Genomic DNA, 20,911 nt, shown 5'->3' on the forward strand with positions numbered 1-20,911 from the left:
CTCCTTACTTTGCTCTCGATAATTTCTTAAGTTTCAATTCGAAAATATGTTCCAACCATCATATATGACCGAGATTTAGATCTGATTGGTGTCAGGATACCTCAGACTCAGGATGCCTGAGAAGAAAAGGTGCAACACAATTGACGAGGCGACATTGTAAGATTCTCGGGAAATGTACTATGGTAGCGAGTTCCGAAACAAGAGTTCATCATTAAAACCAAGGAGAGGATGAAGAGGTGGCTGATGAACTCAGCGACAATTCATTGAGATTTTCAAAAGATGGATTTCCACAATTATGTGAACAAGGAGATAACATTTGTCGGATCAAATGATATAAGGATGTATGCTCGAGGAAAACATACACAATTAAGCATTGGTTGAAAAGTGCACCCAAAATATGGCCTTAGGTAGCATGACCAATGTTAGATAGGTTATTCAACAACCAATAGTCTAAGAATGAATTATCGACCATTAACTTGAAAGCAATAGGGTTGCTAGAAACACAAACAAGTTGGTGTTGAACAGAAGGAAATAAAGTGGTCGATGATAACACAAATCATCGAGGGCAAGGAGGTACTTCTCATCATGAATTCAATAGATATCCTGGAAGGGGTCAAAATGTTGATGATGATCACGACACATTTGTCGAGAGGTTTCAAGAAGATGTAACCGATCGGCGATGACATCAAGTCAACAGAATGATGAAGCGAGAAGTTATTCAAAACATAGGTACAACACAAACTTGAAATCAAGCTTGTCATTCAAGGACAATTGCTATGACGAGGAAGATCGACGTAAGATTAGCTCACCTCGAAATTTTTGCTCTGGGAAGAAGGACCAAGTAGCACAGTTAAAATTTAGCACAATGATGATATAGCCGATCAGGCTAGGAATGACTTAAGTGATTATTAACTCGTAAGCAACAACAATTATTTAAGAGTTATTGAACCAAAGTGCAGAATCGATTCAGTTATTTGTGTCCTCGGTTGATGACAACCCAGAACCCGGGAAAATTGGAATCGGTGAGAAATAATAGTTGATGAAGAACCCATAAGAAGTTATGCAGTTCTATGATATTCTTGAGATACCAGAGTGTAATACACAACGGTAGATCAAAGTAAAGGTTGGTCGGGTGCAATGATCTGTAGAAGACAATTACTTCAACTTGTCCGAGAAATGGTATTTAAAGGAGAACATGGTCGGAAACACTATTGCAAAAGGCCAGATCCCGGATATAAGATGAACTTATACCAAAGGAATAATTTAATTTAAGAGAAGCTTTAATGATAAGATCTACATCGTGTCCATGGGCATGAACACAAAGTTCAAGGTCAACTCCCACTTCTCCAATGCATAACCTTTCATTCACTTCTCACTTTCGAAGAAGTGGTAGTGTTGAAATTTTATTTGGCAAAATACCAGAAGTGTATGACTCGTGAAAACTTTCGAGTTCACACAGTTTAGAGAAGGCATATGTTCAACCCATAGGGGCTTCTTAGAAACATATACCACAAATTTCAAGAGTAAATATCACAAGCTCGAAAGTAGAGCAAGGTTGAGAAAGTAGATGATACCATTTACCAAAGGCATTATGTATCCGAGGGAAGGCTCACAAGGTTATTGAATATGAAGGACGTTGTCGGATAAAGTCCATTAAAGGATCTGCCGGTCCATAACAGAGCTGACGTGAGCATCGGCACACAACCAGAGGAAGTAACAATGCAAAGGCATTGGATTATGGAAACAACTGACTAATCCAGAGCTCAAATGCAAAGTAATTATGATTTTCAAATCAAGGGATCAGAAGCAATGTTCTGATTAGGGATGGATAAGTTGAATAGCCTTAGGGGTACAATCGACGGCAATTGGATTTGTTGAGAACCAGCTCATGTTTAAAATGACGTCTGAGCCGGAAAGATAATTTAGTAGGATCAACTGATGATTGCGTGCATTCGCACTCATGTTGAATCAAAGGGATCAAAATGACGGTGTCTAAGGATACTAACGAATATTGCCAGACATACAGAAAGCATCCATCATGCAAGCAAACAAGTATTGCAGAGCAATAAGCTACTAAGGATTTTTGGAGGATCGAATAGTATTTCGATGACCATTGTGAAACACATGAACAACTGGGGGATGAGTGGATACTCGATAAGTGCGAGAATTATCCGTAGGGGTATTCAGGTGACAAAGAACAGCAATGCAGTAAGCTCAAAGGATTATCGAAACAACGACGAGTATTTCGGGGTATCTTGTAATAACAAGACCAACTGGGAATAAAAGTAAGAACGACAAGTGTAAGTATTTATCCATAGGGATTTTTCGGTGGTAGGGAATTGCAAAAGCAATGGCACCAAGTTTTAGGAGAACATCGGAAAGTATTATCAGAATCTTCTGTTGAAGCAGTCGATCATCTGTAATGAAGGGCTCTCCGGGAGAAAGTAATAACGAGATCCTAATGTTAGATTTTAGCAAAATTCATTTAACCCGAATAGAAGAGAGTTCAGAGTCCCAGAGTAAGGATCGAGGAGTAAAAGATCCTAATACCACCCAGAGGGCGACGTGGGCCCGTAAGCCGCACAACCATGTTAGTAAAAGTTTTTCAATGACTAGACTCGACTTCGGCCAAGGAGTTGGAAAGGTGGATTCCTACAGGCAGTCGGCTCTGATACCAACTTGTGACGCCCCTGATTTGACCGTACACTAATCATACACGCAAACGTGTACGATCAAGATCAGGGACTCACGGGAAGTTATCACAACACAACTCTACAAATAAAATAAGTCATACAAGCATCATATTACAAGCCAGGGGCCTCGAGGGCTCGAATACAAGAGCTCGATCATAGACGAGTCAGCGAAAGCAACAATATCTGAGTACAGACATAAGTTAAACAAGTTTGCCTTAAGAAGGCTAGCACAAACTGGGATACATATCGAAAGAGGCGCAGGCCTCCTGCCTAGGATCCTCCTAACTACTCCTGGTCGTCGTCAGCGGGCAGCACGTAGTAGTAGGCACCTCCGATGTAGTAGGAGTCATCATCGACGGTGGCGTCTGGATCCTGGGCTCCAACATCTGGTTGCGACAACCAGGTAGAAGGGATAGGGGGAAAAGAGGAAGAAAGCAACCGTGAGTACCCATCCAAAGTACTCGGAAGCAAGGAGCTACACTACATATGCATGGGTAAATGTGTAAAGGACCATATCGGTGGACTGAACTGCAGAAAGCCAGAATAAGAGGGGGATATCTAATCCTTACGAAGACTACGCTTCTGGCAGCCTCCGTCTTGCAGCATGTAGAAGAGAGTAGACTGAAGACCTCCAAGTAGCATCGTATAGCATAATCCTAACCGATGATCCTCCCCTCGCCGCCCTGTGAGAGAGCGATCACCGGTTGTATCTGGCACTTGGAAGGGTGTGTTTTATTAAGTATCCGGTTCTAGTTGTCATAAGGTCAAGGTACAACTCCAAGTCGTCCTGTTACCGAAGATCACGGCTATTCGAATAGATTAACTTCCCTGCAGGGGTGCACCACATAACCCAACACGCTCGATCCCATTTGGCCGGACACACTTTCCTGGGTCATGCCCGGCCTCGGAAGATCAACACGTCGCAGCCCTACCTAGGCACAACAGAGAGGTCAGCACGCCGGTCTAAATCCTATGGTGCAGGGGTCTGGGCCCATCGCCCTTTGCACACCTGCATGTTGCGAACGCGGCCGGAAGCAGACCTAGCCTAGTGGCGTTCCAGTCCAATCCGGCGCGCGCCGCTCAGTTGCTGACGTCACGAAGGCTTCGGTTGATACCACGACGTCGAGTGCCCATAACTGTCCCCGCGTAGATGGTTAGTGCGTATAGGCCAGTAGCCAGACTCAGATCAAATACCAAGATCTCGTTAAGCGTGTTAAGTATCCGCGAACGCCGACCAGGGCCAGGCCCACCTCTCTCCTAGGTGGTCTCAACCTGCCTTGTCGCTCCGCCTCAAAGTAACAGTCGGGGGCCGTCGGGAACCCAGGCCCACCTCTACCGGGATGGAGCCACCTGCCCCTTCAGCCCCCATCTCCGAACAGTATCACAGGTAAGGTAACTGTGTAAAGTATATTGTATATGCCCGTGGTCACCTCCCGAAGTGATCACGGCCCAGTGGTATAGCATGGCAGACGGACAAGAGGGTAGGGCTACTAATGGAACACTAGCATCCTATACTAAGCAGTAGGATAGCAGGTAATGGTAACAACAGTATTAGCAAGGATAGGCTATGCATCAGGATAGGAATAACGGAAAGCAGTAACATGCTACACTACTCTAATGCAAGCAGTATAGAGAAGAGTAGGCGATATTTGGTGATCAAAGGGGGGGCTTGCCTGGTTGCTCTGGCAAGAGAGAGGGGTCGTCAACTCCGTAGTCGTACTGGGTAGCAGCGGCATCGGTCTCGGTGTCTATCGAGAGAAGAGGGGGGAGAAACAATAAATATATAAGCAAGCATATGCATAGTGATGCATGACAAGACAAGTAACGACGTTAGAGGTGCCCTAACGCGGTAGTAGGTGATACCGGTGAAGGGGGATAACATCCGGGAAAGTATCCCCGGTGTTTCGTGTTTTCGGGCAGAGGAGCCGGAGGGGGAAAGTTGCGAGTTTGACATGTTAGGGGTGCGTGGCGGACGAACGGGCTGCGTATCCGGGTTCGTCTTGTCGTTCTGAGCAACTTTCATGTACAAAGTTTTTCCATCCGAGTTACGGTTTATTTTATATGAATTTTCAAAGGTTATTGTATTTTCTGAAATAAATTTAAATTCGAAATTAAGTAGAAAATTCTATGTGCACACACTGTTGGGTAGCCACAGTGGATGACAGATGGGTCCAGAGGGCCCAGTTGACCCAGTCAACATTGACCGTTCAACAGATGAATAGTACAGGGGGGTCCCACATGTAAGTGTCCTAATGACTTATGAAATGATTTTCCTTTAATCTAAATAAGGGGGACCCACATGTCATTGGTTGTATACTTTAACAGAGGGATTTGGTGAGCTGTTTTATCTAAGGGGCCCACTAGTTAGTATGTAATTAGCAGGGGGTAGCCTAATCAGAGGGGGGTTTGTCCCTAAGCTAAACAGGGGCCGGGCGGGCACGCACGGGCGTCGAAGTGTGCCGGCGGCCTCGGCCACAACCAGCAGCGGCGGCTGCCTCCGCGACCCTGGGCGCCAGCTTAGTGGGAGCAGGCAGGGGGGGGGGGGAGGAGAAGCAGCGGCGAGTGCAGCCGCCGTGGCAAGCAGCACGCGAGCAGGGGAGAGCGGGGGTAGGGCGCGGGGCAACTAGGACGCGGTCGGCGGCAGGCCGGAGCAGGCGTGGCCCGGCGGTAACGAGCGAGGCGAGCGCGGGGCAGCCGCGGTGCTACAGCGAGCGCGGCTGCGGGCACGCGGACGCACGCTGGGGCGCAGTCAGAGGCGAGGCGGCCAGAGGCCTGTACGCGACGGTGGTCAACGGGCGGAGCTCAACGAATCGGTGCCTAAGGGGCATGGGGAGGAGGAAGAGGGGGTCAGGGAGGACCGGATGCTCACATTGGTGCTCGTATTGGTCTCGGGGAAGCCGGGGAAGCACGAGGTCGAGCGGATCGACGAAATCGGCAACGACGACCGTGGTGACGAAGACAGGTCGATGGCGAGGCTTGGAACTCCGCGGTACAGCTCCTTCTACTCAGGTGTCGAGGACACTGGTGCCCACCTCCTGGTCTTCTCGTTGCGGCTCGTGGTGGACGTCGACCACGACAACGATGGCGGCGCGACGACGGTTGCGCCCGGGCATGGACGAAATTAAGAGGGAGAAAGACGAGCGAGGGGAAAACGGTGGGCTAGGGTTTCGCAGGGGGGGAGGGAGCAACCTTGTAGGGCGCCAAGGGGAGTGGATGGCCGCCCCGTGGCCATCGGCGCCGTGTACGGCCGCCCTCTGTCCACGAGCTCCCGATGAATAGAGGAAGGGGAACGACCTGGCGGTGGGCTGGGCCTGCCTAGTGGCCAAGGCCCAGGGGAATTAGTGGGGAGGGGTTTTGTTTTCTTTTGCTGATCGGGTTTTTCCTTTTCTTTTGTCTAACTCCTTTTTTCTGCCTATGTTTGCATTTTCTTTTTGTACCAAAAGAGTTTTGTTTTGAGCGAAACGTGGCACATAATTCTAACACAATAAATTGAGATGGAAAAAAAAGTATTGGGTCAAAATGAGTTGTCTAACCATTTTTAGAAATTGAAAAGGTCAATTTCAAAAGATGCTGGACCACTAAATAATTTCCAGGGGCAGCTTCGGAATCCAAAAGAGGTTTGTTCCAACATGACAAATATCCATCGATTATTTGCCACACTTTGAACATTTTAGCTTTCATGTTTAAAAACTTTTATTTTGGACTTTAAGTTAAATTTGAATTTGGACCAGGTTTGAACTAACGAGAGTTTAACAACAGTAATCAAAGTGACGTGGCATCATTAGGAGAGGATTACTGTAGCTTAATTATCCGGGCCTCACACGGAATTAAGCCTTTGCTGTCCTACGGCCTGTTAACGGCCTGTTACCGTGCTGGGCCGATACCATTACGCCCGATTATGGCCCATGTAGACACATTTATCCGACGGCCCGAGGCCCACCGATTACAGGCCCATTTATCGACGGCCCGTAGGTGACCCATGGATCCTATGGCCCGTATATGGCCCATGGTAGTTGTGGCCACTAGAAAACCAGGGAAAAAGAAGACTAGGAAATAAATAAGGCCGAAACTAACGCTAGGCTATTAAGGCGATTGCACAGATTACATCCACTCGGCATCAAAGATCGCCACCAGTGCAAATATAGGGAACACCCTACACTATACAAAAATGGCTTGCTATTTTCTTCAGGATGTGGCTGCACGTTAAGAATACATTTTGTATTGCACCAAAACAAATTACAACTATATAACAAAAGGATGGTTGGCATAAAACTTAACAGTCTAGTAGATAAATGCACCACCAGAAGTTCAGAAGCTCAGTTCATTTGACCTGACTGTTACATTTTCATGCTGTATTATCCGATGGAGCACCATAACCCTCGCTTTCATTTCCCCTAGGCTCCTGAACAACATAGCAAATGTCTGATAGTCTGGTTTCAAAACCATGCATATCTTGACGACATTGAGCAATGTTTCTCCTTGTTTCACAAAGGGTCTCTGTTAGGGAATGGACTTGTGTCTGGAGCACAGATACAACATTGCTTTGAGCTTGCATATCTTGATCATGAGGCAGTTTGGACGATATTGCCTTAACAACCAACCCAGTATTACGCAGGAACGTGCTTTTGGCACTGTTAGTGGACAGGTACTGACCCACTGCAGCAAGAGCTGACATTGCGGTTATAGTTGCCTCGCCACCTTCAGAAGGTGGCGGTTCCACCATTTTTTTCCATAGCTCGCTAAAAAGTTGAGGTTTTACATTAGTAGTACCAGAACAAAAGATATTAAGGAGGCAGCAAAACCAAACAAAATAGCTTTGGTCTATATACATAACTTATTCTGGTGACCCCATGTAAAATATTAGTTGTATTTTATTGCAAAGTACATAATAAAACCAGGTTCCAAACATATGACCATGTACCATCGCTAATGTATTGTCTATTTCTTCACATTGTATTGAGGGCTAAGGATGAAGAGATGAATTTTATAATACGGTAAGCATAGTATGACGTCATTCATATCACAAAACAACTGAGAACAGACAAACAAGCAATTGTAACGTTGTGTGGGCAAGTCCAGCATGGAACTAGATTACGGGTCAAGATGAAAGGAACATCACTCCTCTCTTTTAAACCTGGTAAGGTGCAATGATACGCTAAGACAATCGTGTATAAAATTGAAAAGAGTAATAGATATTGGCTGCAAACCATGCAGTTCAAGGCACAAGTGAGAGTAAGTAGTAGTTAAAAGGCATGAGGGTTAAGGACTTACAATAGTGGCTTTGACTGGTGTAGTCATGCCCTTCTTCTTGCTGGTGTGACAGTCCTTGAAGATTTCCACAGCATTTGGTTCAGGTACTTTTTGGTCCTTGCGGGCTTTCCTCTGCATTTGGAACAAGTCAATATAGATCTGATAATATGGTACAGCGAAAAGAGTGAAACAGCTGCTAATTACAAGAGCCTCGCAGTGTGCAATATAGCTACGAGATCCTGTCGTCTGTTGGAATTTCACTTTCGTACGGTTGGCCTTGTTCTTTGAACAGTTCACCTACAAGAAGATATATTTGTATGGCACATGCGTAAATAGGACTTCAACATGTGATCTGATGACATATATATAATGTACCTGATACTTCGGATCGGACTAGTGTTTAACGAGGCCTCTCCAGTCTTCATCAGATATATTTTCCACTGGAGATGTTTGGGCAAGTTCACAGTTAGCCTTGCCTTCAAAGTGAGTTTTCCTCAAGTTATACCGATACTGTCGCAGAGCAGACTTGAAAACATGGGTGCAAGCTTGTCTGGTTGCATCATCTTGGCTATCCAACTTGAACCTCATCTGTTGAAAATTATGGGAGTCTCATTATCAGCAACCTAGAAAGTATTGGACAGAGCAAGACGATATTACTAGTTTCCATACATAACCATACTTACAGATAAATGGTCGAGGAAGGTGTTGAACTGGGTTTCGTCTTTGTCATTCCTGTACTGAATCCATGTTGGGAGGATACGTACATGGCACCTAACAGCAACCGTTGCCTCTGATACTAACTTGGCTGACTCTGTAGCATCACGTGGCCTTTTAAAACCTACCTCAAAACGGATCTCCATTCTTCCTCCTCTAGATTTAGTTAACCTATCGAGCATTATCCCTGATGTTTGTTTCCTCTTGTGCCTAGGTGCTAGTCCAACAACAAACATAGGAAGTGTTAGTGTACATCAAACAGTGAGACTATATATAAAGAAGCATGCAACTGTAACTTGACTCCAGCAACTACCTTCTTGCTGTTGAAGCTCACAACGTTCATCTGATATTGCCAACTCATCTTGTGTCAAGAGTGCTTGGGAAGTAGTGTCAGGTGGCAAGGGATCTTGGGAACGTGCTGCTAGCTCAGTTGACGCACGAGTACGTCGTGCAGCTGGTAGTACTGTGGTAGGTGTTGCAAGAACTAGGGTTGTCTCTGCTTGTTTGGTGGCAGCTATTTCTTTCTGTTTGTCTTTTTTTGCAACTCGTGTAGCATGGGATGCCATGTTTGTAGAATTTTCTGCTGGACTTTGACCTTCTATTGCACCATCAGTACCAGCAGAATCTGCAGGATTCATCCGCTTCTCATTCCCTGCCATTCTGTGTTTCTTCCTCTTTCTCTGTGCCATGTTAAGTCAAGCCGACAAGAAAAATGAATAACAATTTAGTTCTTCAGAACAAATTGATGCGTGATGCAGACGAACTGAACTTTGATGTTAGACAACAACATGATAGGAGGATGTAATATGTATGAAAAACAGGACGGAAGAGATAACCAGAACTATGATGTGTAAACTAAGAAGAAGACATTTCACCAAATTAGAAGCAATGCAATGGAAGGTAGACACCATATGAAAGATGCTACAAATATCGCTCTGCCAAGTTAACAGTGTCTCATCATAAATGGCGATTAAACAAATGTGAAGAAGTACAAGAAATAAATCATATGCAAGATGCAAACAACATCACACTACCATGTTAGAGGTCTCTCGTCATTAGTGCCATTGCATATTCACAGCTTATGATGTGTAAACTAAGGAGAAGGCATTTCAACAAATTAGAAGCAATGAAAGCTAGACACCATATGAAAGATGCAACGAATATCACTCTACCAAGTTAAAACTGTCTCGTCATAAGTGCCATTTCAACAAATTAGTAGTACAAGCTAGAAAAGAATGTGAGATGTAACCTATATCACACTCCAAAGTCAAACGTGTCTTATGATAAGTGATTGTTGCAGGTTACACAACAGTAGTAATATGATGTAAGAACATGGTGTGATAGACAAATATTGTATCTTCTAGAAACAGGAACACGTGTCTTACTCAAGTATAATGTGTAAAGTAAGCAGATGGAATTCAACAAAATTAGAAGCAATACAAGCTAGACATCACACATAACATGCAACCGCATATAACAGTGCCAAGTTAGTGGGAGCACCGGTGATGCTGCACTAGGGGAGACGTGATCATCATCAACACAACTTTGTTGAGTGTCTATGCATGTGTTGTCTTGGAAATCATCTTGGGGTGTGGAGGAGTAGAAACTGTAGAGGCCCTCCGTTCGGAAGGAGCACCTTTATCCGCTGCCTTGCTAACTTCCTTCCGCTTTATTGATTTTGAATTGTCAAGTAAAACCGACCAGAAAAAGCAATAAAATTGTCTCTTCAGAACTCATTCATGCATGATACTGACCATCACTACTTTGATGTAAGGCAAACACATGATACCAGGATGGAATATGTACGAAAAACAGGACGGCATGGCATGTTCACAACTATTTGTGTAAACTAAGCAGAAACCATTCCAGCAAATAAGAAGCAATGCAAGCTAGACACCACATGAAAGATGCAACCAATATGACTCTGCCAAGTTAAAAGCGTCCCATCATAAATGGAATTTCAACAAATTAGAAGCAGCGCATGCTATAAATCATATGAAAGATGCAACTAATATCGCACTGCATATACTAAAGGTGTCTCGTCATGTTGATTGATGCGGGATACAAAAAAAACAATAGTTTTATGTAAGGACATGCTTAATAGACAGATGTACTATGTACTAAATACAGGAAGGCATGTCACATTAACAGGTATAATGTATAAGCTAAGCAGACTAGCACATGCAGTTTAACCAGATTGGAAGAATTACAATCTAGACACCATATGCAACATGCAACCACATATCATGCTGCCAAGTTAGAGCAAGCACATGCGATGCTAGTGTAGGGGAAATGCTGTAATCAACTATGGAGCTACGTTCACTATCTTCATGTAGCATTTTTGTTTCTTGAGAATCATGTGGGGAGGTTGACGCTGCATTCTTTAAATGAGGAGTAGTCCCCTTGCCTGCCTGCCTCGTCATAAGTGATTGATGAGGGATACACAAGAACATTAGTTTGATGTAAGAACATGGTTAATACACAGATGTACTAGTATGTACCAAAAACAGAAAGGCATGTCATATTCAAAGGTATAATGTGTAAGCTAAGAAGATGCAATTTAACCAAATTGGAAGCAATACAAGCTAGACATCCGGTTGGAGTGGTGAGCATGATCATCTAGGACCTGAGAGCCCGGTGGGAGGCAAGCTGCTTCGCCACCATTGCAGCTTTTTAGTTGGCTTCCAGGTGATGCCTATCTTTGCTAGGCTTGTCACTGGCTCGGCCAGTGCCCTGACTAGCTATTTGTCTTCTGGTGCTCACGGGATGGTGGTTCATGTAAAAAATATCTTTCCTTATCTTATCGACTTCGGCCTTTCGAACACAAGCTAGACACCATATGGAACATGCAACCACATATGACACCGCGAAGTTAAAGTAAGCACCTGGGATGGTGGTTCATTGCGAGCGAGGTCATCAACTCCAGAGCTACGTTCCCCGTCTCCATCTGCTGACACTGCACCCATTAAAGCGTTGAAACGTGTCTTGCCTAGCCGCACAACAAGCTGGAGCGACTTATCTCTTTTCTTTTTGGCTTCTCTCATGGCAGCAGAGTCTGAAATACCCTTGCATAAAAACACAACAATGAGAGTAAGGGTGAAGTGTGTGCAGAACTAGTGCACTGTAAAAGTAGCAGATAGCAGGTGGCTGAAAAATAAATGACAGGAGACATATGATAGCTCTACAACATTGCATGACAAACAAAATTAGATTCTACTCTGTATGATTTTGTAATATATGAGCACAGGAAATGCAGGTACTCCTCCAGCACACCACCACATGTGGTCATATCTAAGATAACTGTTGACTGAAAATAAATAGGTCAGTCGATTTTTTTAATCAACCGTCCGATCTATAAGGAACGGGCAGATGGCCTTCGTCTACCTCCCACCAGTCACTATTGACGACCTTTCTCGAACTGCCAGCGACCACCGGCCCAGACCCCTGCCTCCGCCGCCCCGCCCTCCCATCGACCTCACACCACCGCCGTGCTTGGCAGCGCTCCCAGTCCATCCCTTTAATCCTGACCGACCTGCAGATCGGGCGCCAGTAGCTCTAGGCCGCACACGCCCCTGTGATAAACACCAAGGCGCTGCTTCCCCGGCGTAACAGGCATACAAGCGCCTGTTACCCCGGGGAATGCTTCCGATAATTGGGAATCAAGTGGCCAGAAATTGAAATTCAGGGGGGCGACGGACCTTTAGCAAAGGTGAAATAGTATATGAGGAGAAACCTTGTGCATTGCGAGTTACTAGGAAGATCTAGTATCAAGAAGAAGCAGTCAACTAGTGTCTTCTGTGGGATGAATACCGTGCAAGCAGAGACGTAAGATTTGCACGAATAAGGGAAGAGGAGTACCTTTTTTGGTTGCCGGTGTGGTCACCCCCACATGTCGCACCAATCTTCTTGTTTTTACCGGGGAAACCGATGTTCTGGAGGGTGCATGCTTGGACGAACCCATGGCCAAATTGTTGACTGTGTTGCCGTGGCCGTATGTTGATGGAGGGGAAGCAGATCCGAGGTGGCGAAGGATGGCGTAGCAGGATCAACTCCGGTGCGGTGGAGGGTGGCGAAGTTGGAGCGGCAGCAGTGAGGCGCAGGACGGCATGGTTGAACTGGCTCGGGTACGGACGGCTCGGCCTCGGCTTCAACTACTAGCCGTGGAGGGTGTTGCGGTTGAGGTTGCGGTGGACGACGACGTCGGGGTATCGGCTCCGGCGTGATGGAGGGCGGCGGTTGATGGGCGGGATGGGGTGGCGGACGGAGGACGCCGGGGTTTCGCGACTGGTGGAGAGGTAGTTTTGGCGCCCACGGAGTACGAGTGGGGAATCAGACGGGTGGGGGGACCATGTTTCGGTCTGGGATGCGCTTGTTTTTGGATTTTTTGAACAGAAGATGGGACGCGCTTGTTTGAAATTTGGGGAAAGTACAAACTTTGCCCCCCTCTTAAATTTGGGACCTGCTGCGGGTCGGGGGTAGGATGCTAATCCCAGGTGTCCCAAATAGTGGGCGGGAGCGATTTTGGCCGCGCGCATGTGTGCTTAGGCGCCATTGTGTATGAATGTTTTTCGGATGCGGTTGCGTGGCGTCTAGATGAAGCTACAAACCTACCCCGGTTTAGACCTTTGGACGTCGGGCCGGTAGGTTTCACGGGCCGGAGTTATTAGAAAAGTAATTTCCTTGTACTACCAAACATTGGTCTCACGCGGTTTCGGGTGAGTAGAGGCTCTTTTGGCGCTTCGTTCGAAATTTTGAAACACAAGCATTCACGTTTAGAGTACTCTTGAACTATGAGGATTGACCTAAATATACAACGTTATATTTGACCTTGTATGTTTGAAAACCTCACTAAATTATCCGCTTCTTTTTGAAATTTTGACACTTGAAAATCCTATAACTACGATTATTTTGGAATGGAGGAGCTAAATTTGAATCTATTTTGTACACGACTACATATGCTATTATGTACAAAATCAGAGCAAAGATTGGTGCCCCCATAATTTAGGTATGGTTTACAAATGCCATGATATCAAATTCAAATAATTGAATGGACTTCATGTTGAATTTGATTTTTTAAACCACCTTAAGTTGAATTCAAATGTATGCTAGTTCATAGGTAGTAGCTATTTATAATGTCCATTGTGTAACTTTCGTATGTATAATGTGCTTTACACACACAACATGAACTATACTCACGTTTATATTCGATTGCTAAAGCGATGCATTGTCTGGAGTTCAAAATACTAACTATGTGGATCAATTGTGTCGAATAATAACATAGACATGCTCAAATTCGATAGAATCTAGATGTCTGATGGATCAATGACCGCTCCTTACGCGAATTGCAAATATCATGATCCCATCCTAATATTTGGATACAATTCATATCTTTAATGAATGTGTAGAGCAGTCTTTTACGTGTAGTTTCACTCTCCATCGGTGGTCTCTCACACATGCTCACACACTCTCTCCCGAGGTGTCTTTCTCACACACATGCTCTAGATATAACCCTCCCTCTCTCTCGTAACCATTTACAGCTGATTTCACTAACCTTTATCACAAGCACTCTTCCTCTCGCAAACATACACACGCGCAATCCTCATCGACCCTTTCTATATACATGGACCTGCCTACGTGTCTCATGTACGCACATTATCTTTACGCCTATCTCTCACGCATTGTCTCACACCTCTCTTCCTAATCGACGAGTATGATTCTAGCAGAGCATTCTGTAGGATGCCCCTTAAAGTTAGGTGGACACAGAGTCCTTCACAATTATGCTATCTTTGTCTTGTACGACTAGTCATCCATGGGTCTTCCTAAATGCGTCACGGGCCAACCAATGTGGCGTAGGACGGAACAGAACGAAGGGCCTCATCTCGACCCACCGGACCTCACGCGGTGACACACCCTCTGCCCCCACGTCTCATTATCTTCTCACACCCACAAATACCAACACAAACACCACACACATAGAAAATTTCTCCTGGTGCCTCTATTTCCTCCCCCCTTGCATATACACACTCAACGGAATGGAATCTCTTGTCGTGACGTCATATTCGTCTCTCTCTTTCTCCAGACCACTCTCATTTCTCATGCTATCTCTCCCACGCCCCCCCGTCAGCCCCTCTATCCATGCCTCTCTCGAATACGTAATACACACACATACCTCTCTAGGCCCCGCCAAATGCATCAACTACACATTCACACATGTTACATCACGTACCCCATTGATCTAAAAAGCCCTCTCTTCACGTTTATTTCGCATCCAACATTCCTTTTGAATAAAGAGTGGCCAAAAAATATTTTAGAGTTTCTACATATATACAACATTACAAAGTTATATGGAGGAGTACGAACGCTAATTTGCATTGCATGGTGCCCACAATGATATTTATTCCGCACTGTGAATTTGTATATTTTTATACTATATACAAAGTTAGTCATAATAAAGAGAAACGAAGAGCATCTCTCTCTTCATCGCATACCCCCCTGTACGCCCTTTCATGTATGCATACAAAACTATCTCCAGGTCCTCTAAAAGTAAGCCTCCCCCCAGAAAATTCAGGCATGTTTCATTTTTCTCTCGTGATATATGCAATGACGATCATTGTATTTGAAGCGAAAGCACGATACGTACATTGGACTTCAGAATCCACTCATTACGGTCACCATTTATGTTTAGTGGTTATTATGCAGTCACGGGCTCACCGTACAACTCTGTATTTGCTCATGACATGACTAGTTGACCAGTTAAACGCTCCACGTGGCACCTCTAGTGTTGCATCACATTATCTCACTACCATCGTGCCCACCTGTCGACTTGTATCCACTCTACATCTACACTCTTATAAAATACATAAAATACACTCTTATAAAAAAACAGAGTTGGTGATGATGGTGTGCCTGCCATCCTGCAATATAGGCCGTCCGATTTATATCTGACAGATTGGAAAGAAACTATGGCAATTTTTGCAAAAAGGTACCCACACACCTCTCCACATTTGCAAATAAGGCCTTCCCTCGTTCATACTTTTCTCACACAAGATAAACAAGTCATACAAATGCATCTTGATGTTACGTGCAACGCACGGGCATCTTGCTAGTAAGAATGAAAACAAACGACAAAAAAATATTTGGACGGTGGTTCGAAGTCATGACCGCGGGCACAACGGACAAGGTGGCCTTGTATTGGTATGCTGAGCCGTCTGTTTTAACACACAGGAGCTGGTGTGGTGATTATACACACACGCACGCATGGACACGAACTGCATCCACGCAACACTCACACAAACACATGCACCCACACACACACTCAACACTCACACGTACACACGCAGCCACGCACGCACGCAACACTCTCTCTCTCTCTCACACACACGCATACATGCACACACCAGTACACCACACGACCAACACACACTCTCATGCTCAAGTGCTCAACCTACACGTGCATGCGCAGACATCAGGCCCTGACAGACACATACACAACCAGGTGATTCCTGCGCACGGGTTGGAGCCTTGTCGCGCCTGCGTAAATTTGTGTTTATCTGACCTTTTGCCTATGCGAACTCACAGGTGGGACCCACAACGAACATGGTCAATTTAACTAGTCAACATGGCGCCACGCAGACTATTTGGCCGGTCAACAGAGTGCAATCCGATGCTGAGCTGTGAGCAAGTGACCATATAATCACCGCAAAACGTATATAGTGACCGTAATCAGCTTATTCTGAAGATCGGTGACCGTATTACGCTTTTCTCTCTGTAGGCCCTCCAAAACTACATCTCTACACGTTCTCGCATGTTACATCTAACAACTATGCAATACAGCACTACTACTACACTCTAACACAATAAATCATATGTGTTTTTAGTTTTGCTAGATATCATATTGTTACTTATAATTATTCAGTTTGCATACATTAAAATTGCCTTTGAAATGTATGGCCAGTATCATCTACCGCGCGGGAAAAATCCCGCCCTTTCCTATTTAATCAGGTTTGTATCGATGGATCGTGCGAAACAGAAAAACTATACTAGTACTATACAGTACAAGTGACAGTTCACTGGGCCATCGTGTCGTCTACTCCTCCGTCGTAAGAGTGGAGCGCTCGCTTTCATAAATCTTCTAGTCCCTTTCGCCGACATGTGGGACATCAAGCTACCGGGTCCATGTGCCATACCGGAATACAGTGCAGAGCAGCCGGGGTGAAGCACCCCAGTCATGGCGCCGGCGTAGTAATGAGCAGTGAGGCGTCAAATCACAAAGCTGCACCTTTCCCGCAGTTAAGTTGGAGGGACGAAGCAACCATCATTTCACTCGTTGCTGAATCCACTTCTCCCTCATCTTCTTCAACTTAACCACGTGTTGCTTCTGCCGTTGTTCTGCCTCATGTGGGACGTGGATCGGCTTGGTAAAGCACTGACACGTCGGACCACATGTTAGCAAACCGCCAGGACAACGTCCTCAGAAAATAAGAAGCCTAATCCTAGACTTAAAAAGGGCTACGTAGCTACTACGTATACTTTCCATCTAATCTATATATGCCCCCCTGATTTTCAGGTGGGGTGGGCCTAGTCCTCTCCTTTAATCCAATCAAATAGTCCCACATCACATCATTTCGTAACTTTACGTAAACCATTACGTGGATGTAGCATTGCTCAAATAAGAAACCTCCCCCGCCATCCGCGCGGCAAAATCACCTCCTTATTACTAATCTCAATTCTATAATTTTTTAGATCAATATAATTGAGATTTGTATAGATAGCACACAGGAGCAAAACCAAGTAGTACGATTAAGGGCATCCACAATGTGTAGCCAAATGTGAAAATAGCTTTTGGCATCGTGGGAACCATTGTGGACGGTGTTGCCAAAGTGAAAAAGATGGAACTGAAGGTCCGTGATTGATTGATTGAAGGAATAGAAAAATGCAACGTCTCTCCTCTTTCTCCCATGCTTGGACGCATGTAGTACTACAGTATAGAGCACAGAGTCTACTCCCCTATCCCTTCTATCACAAATCACAAAGCAGTGAGGCGTTAAATCACAAAAGCATGGACGAAGCAACCATCATTTCACTCTTCGCTGACTCCGCTTCTCCATCATCTTCTTCGAGAAGCCATCTCACCGCATTAGTTACTCCTAGTAGTACTAGTAAAGGACTTCCTCGATGCAAATGGTGTTCTCCATCGAACGCACTTCGCCAAACCACCACAAAAAAATATCGTCGACGTCATCGCAATGGGGAAGGAAGTCAAATATAGTTACTACCTCCATTTTTTTGTACACAAGGCCAGTATATCAAAATTACAATTTGGAAAGGGCCACTAACACTAATCGAGGCAAAATTGATGGGGTTGGCAACCAAGGATATTAATATCCCCTGCATGCATGCGGAAGTGAGAAGGTTGGTTTGCATGGCGCTGCATTAATCAAGCGATGAGGAGTGAGATTGTTAGCTCTTTGGTCTTTAGAGAAGAAAATACTCATTAATTGACACGTGAAACAAGGATTTCTATCGATTAAATCCCGCGAAGGAAAACCCAGCCTTTCTTTTTTTAACACTAGTACTCCTAGTACGTACTAAAAAGAAACGGAGGGAGTACGTACTTATCCTGTTTTGGTCTAGGCCTTGCATTGCCAAACTTTGCCACACATTTTTGCCAAGCTTGCCTAAAGTTTTCAAAATGAGAAGGAGGTACACTTGCGCACGGCTATCGCGGTCGCACTGCACCCTCACACGGTCGCTCCTGCACGCCGCGGTCGCACCGCACCCTCACATAGTCGCTCCTGCACGCCGCAAACCCAACCAAGGGAACGCACCCTCACGGACACGTGCTGTCGCATGTGAACACACCAAACACAGCCACCCTATCGCTGACACATAATTTTCGTTCATAGAGTATGTTTATCCAACGCATGTTGGGGAGTATCCGTACGGCCCGTGCGGTGGTCTGTTGGGGAAGAAGAAGAGGTGAGGAAGAAGGAAAGAAGGGTTAGGAGACGTAGGACATTCATCCATCCGCCTGAAATGGTAGACTGGCCCAAGTTAGGCGACTTGCATAACAAATATATGTTTTTACACAGCAAAATATCCATGAAAACAATAACATAAAGAAAAACTATCACTGCTCGCGGAAAGAGTCGGCCTCGTTGTCTTTGGCTGCCGGCGCGAACCAGCCGTCGCTGCCAACGTGTGTCTCCGCACCGTGGTTGTCCTCGGCCTGCAGCTACTCATTCAAGCGGAGCGTGCGGATGCTCTGCACGGACGAGAGCACGGCCTGGTTCAAGTCGAGGACGTCCGGTTCCGCCTGCAGGAGGGCCTCGATGGCAGCGGCATCCATGCACTCTGTGTCGAGTCGAGCCTCCGCCGACTAGTTCAAGTCCAGGACGTCCGGTTCCGCCTGCATGAGGGCGTCGATGAGAGTGGCATCCGCGCGCTCTGCGTCGAGTCGAGCCTCTGCCGCCCGGTTCAAGTCCAGGACGTCTGGTTCCGCCTGCAGGAGGGCCTTGATGGCAGCGGCATCCGTGCGCTCCGCCTCAAGTTGAGCCTCCGCCGCCCGGTTCACATCCACGATATCCGGTTCCGCCTGCAGGAGAGCCTCGATGGCAGCGGCATGCGCACGCTCCACGTCGAGTTGAGCCTCTGCCTCCCGGTCCTCCTTTAGTATCGCCATGTTGAACCGCTGGTCCGCCTGCACCATGCGGGACTCGGACGCCGGCACGAAGTCGACGTCCATCATCTCATACCCATCGGGGGCCTTCTGCGCCGTGACCTCTGCCATGAACATTGGATCGGCTTCCTCCTCCTCGTAGCTTGGCTCCAGAGAACTCGGGGATTGGCCCGCCGCAAAGCGAGCTTGGGAACGGAGGTTTGTGGCACCGACCGCCACCGCGATTTCTGCGCGGCGCTCCGGCGTCAGCATCTTGTAGTAAGTGATCTTGCGGCGCACGATGGCTTTCCGGTGAACTAGGGGACGCTTGATGCGGGCTAGGGGATCGAAAGGTGGAGGAATGAGCTGGAGATTTGGTGTGGTTTTAGGGCAGTGGCTGGCGTAGGCCGAGCAGCGAAGGTTCTGGTGTGAAAAGTGGTTCCGGTGACGACCGGTCAATCGATTTTGACTGTACATCGCTCTTGTCGCGTTCGCATTGCAGCTCGGCACACTGGGCCCTCCACGTCGCCCACCGAATGGAACGCGCTTCGTCTTGCGTTTTCGCTCGCTTGTGGGACCGTAGTTGAGAGCAAACCGACGTCCCTCCCCCTCCCCCGCCCGCATCATTTATTATACCACCACTCCCTCCGTTTTAGGCGGAGTAAATAAAAATAGAGGGAGTATTACTACGGATGAGGATCCCCTGACGTGGACGAACCCATTGAGTAACTGACATGCGGGGCCTAGCAAGCATGGGGTCCGCCAGTAAGTGACCAAAAGGGAGGGTAAGGCAGGGATACCTACGTCAGAGGATCCACTTCCACTATACTACTTTGACCAAATGTTAGAGTAATAATATATGACATGCAACTTACACAAATGTTAGAGTAATAATATATGACATGCAACTTACACAATGCATACAGGGTCTAATGCATTTTTTGAGGCTAACTTTGACCAAATGTTAGAGTAATAATATATGACATGCAACTTACACAAAGCATACGGTCAAATTCATATGTGAAAGGAGTTTCCAATGATATAATTTTCACATTATACATCTCATGTGCTATTAATCTTGTCAATAGTCAAATTGGAAACCATCTCGAGTACAAATCTAGGAGTACGTATGAATCTAACAATATTGATTGGGCGTTGTTGAATGTTGATACCTTTTTTATCAAAGTAGATATACTTTGACTACACATAAAACTTATATGTAAACTACTCCCTCCTTCCATCTGTATAGGGCCTAATGCGTTTTCGAGGCTAACTTTGACCAAAAGGTAGAGCAATAATATATGACATGCAACTTAAATAAAGCATACCATCAAATTCGTATGTGAAAGGAACTTCCAATGATATAATTTTTGCATTATACATGTCATGTACTATTAATCTTGTCGATAGTCAAAGGCGGTCTTGAAAAATGAATTAAGCCCAATATAGATGGAAGGAGGGAGTACAAAGGATAGTAGGTGGTATATTGTACGTTCAAAAACGAAACGAACATTGAATACCCTTTATATATGATTTGCCGATGCTATGATCACCGGTTCAAAATTTTGAATCCCCCTTAGGTATCACGTGCCCCCAC

General features: G+C 45.7%; 1 long non-coding RNA gene across 1 annotated transcript; it reads right to left on the bottom strand.

Moving 5' to 3' along the window:
- Positions 1-2,756: 2,756 nt before the first annotated feature.
- LOC147975116 (uncharacterized) lies at positions 2,757-5,865 on the bottom strand. The gene is made up of 3 exons (XR_015600515.1): positions 5,563-5,865; positions 4,367-4,441; positions 2,757-3,079 (listed from the first exon to the last, which is right to left on the bottom strand). It is a non-coding gene; the product is annotated as an uncharacterized LOC147975116 (long non-coding RNA).
- Between the last annotated feature and the right edge of the window lie 15,046 nt (positions 5,866-20,911).

This window comes from Triticum urartu, chromosome 4A, assembly GCF_056163025.1.
Source record: "Triticum urartu cultivar PI428250 chromosome 4A, HENAU_Tu73, whole genome shotgun sequence".
NCBI classification, from domain to species: domain Eukaryota; kingdom Viridiplantae; phylum Streptophyta; class Magnoliopsida; order Poales; family Poaceae; genus Triticum; species Triticum urartu.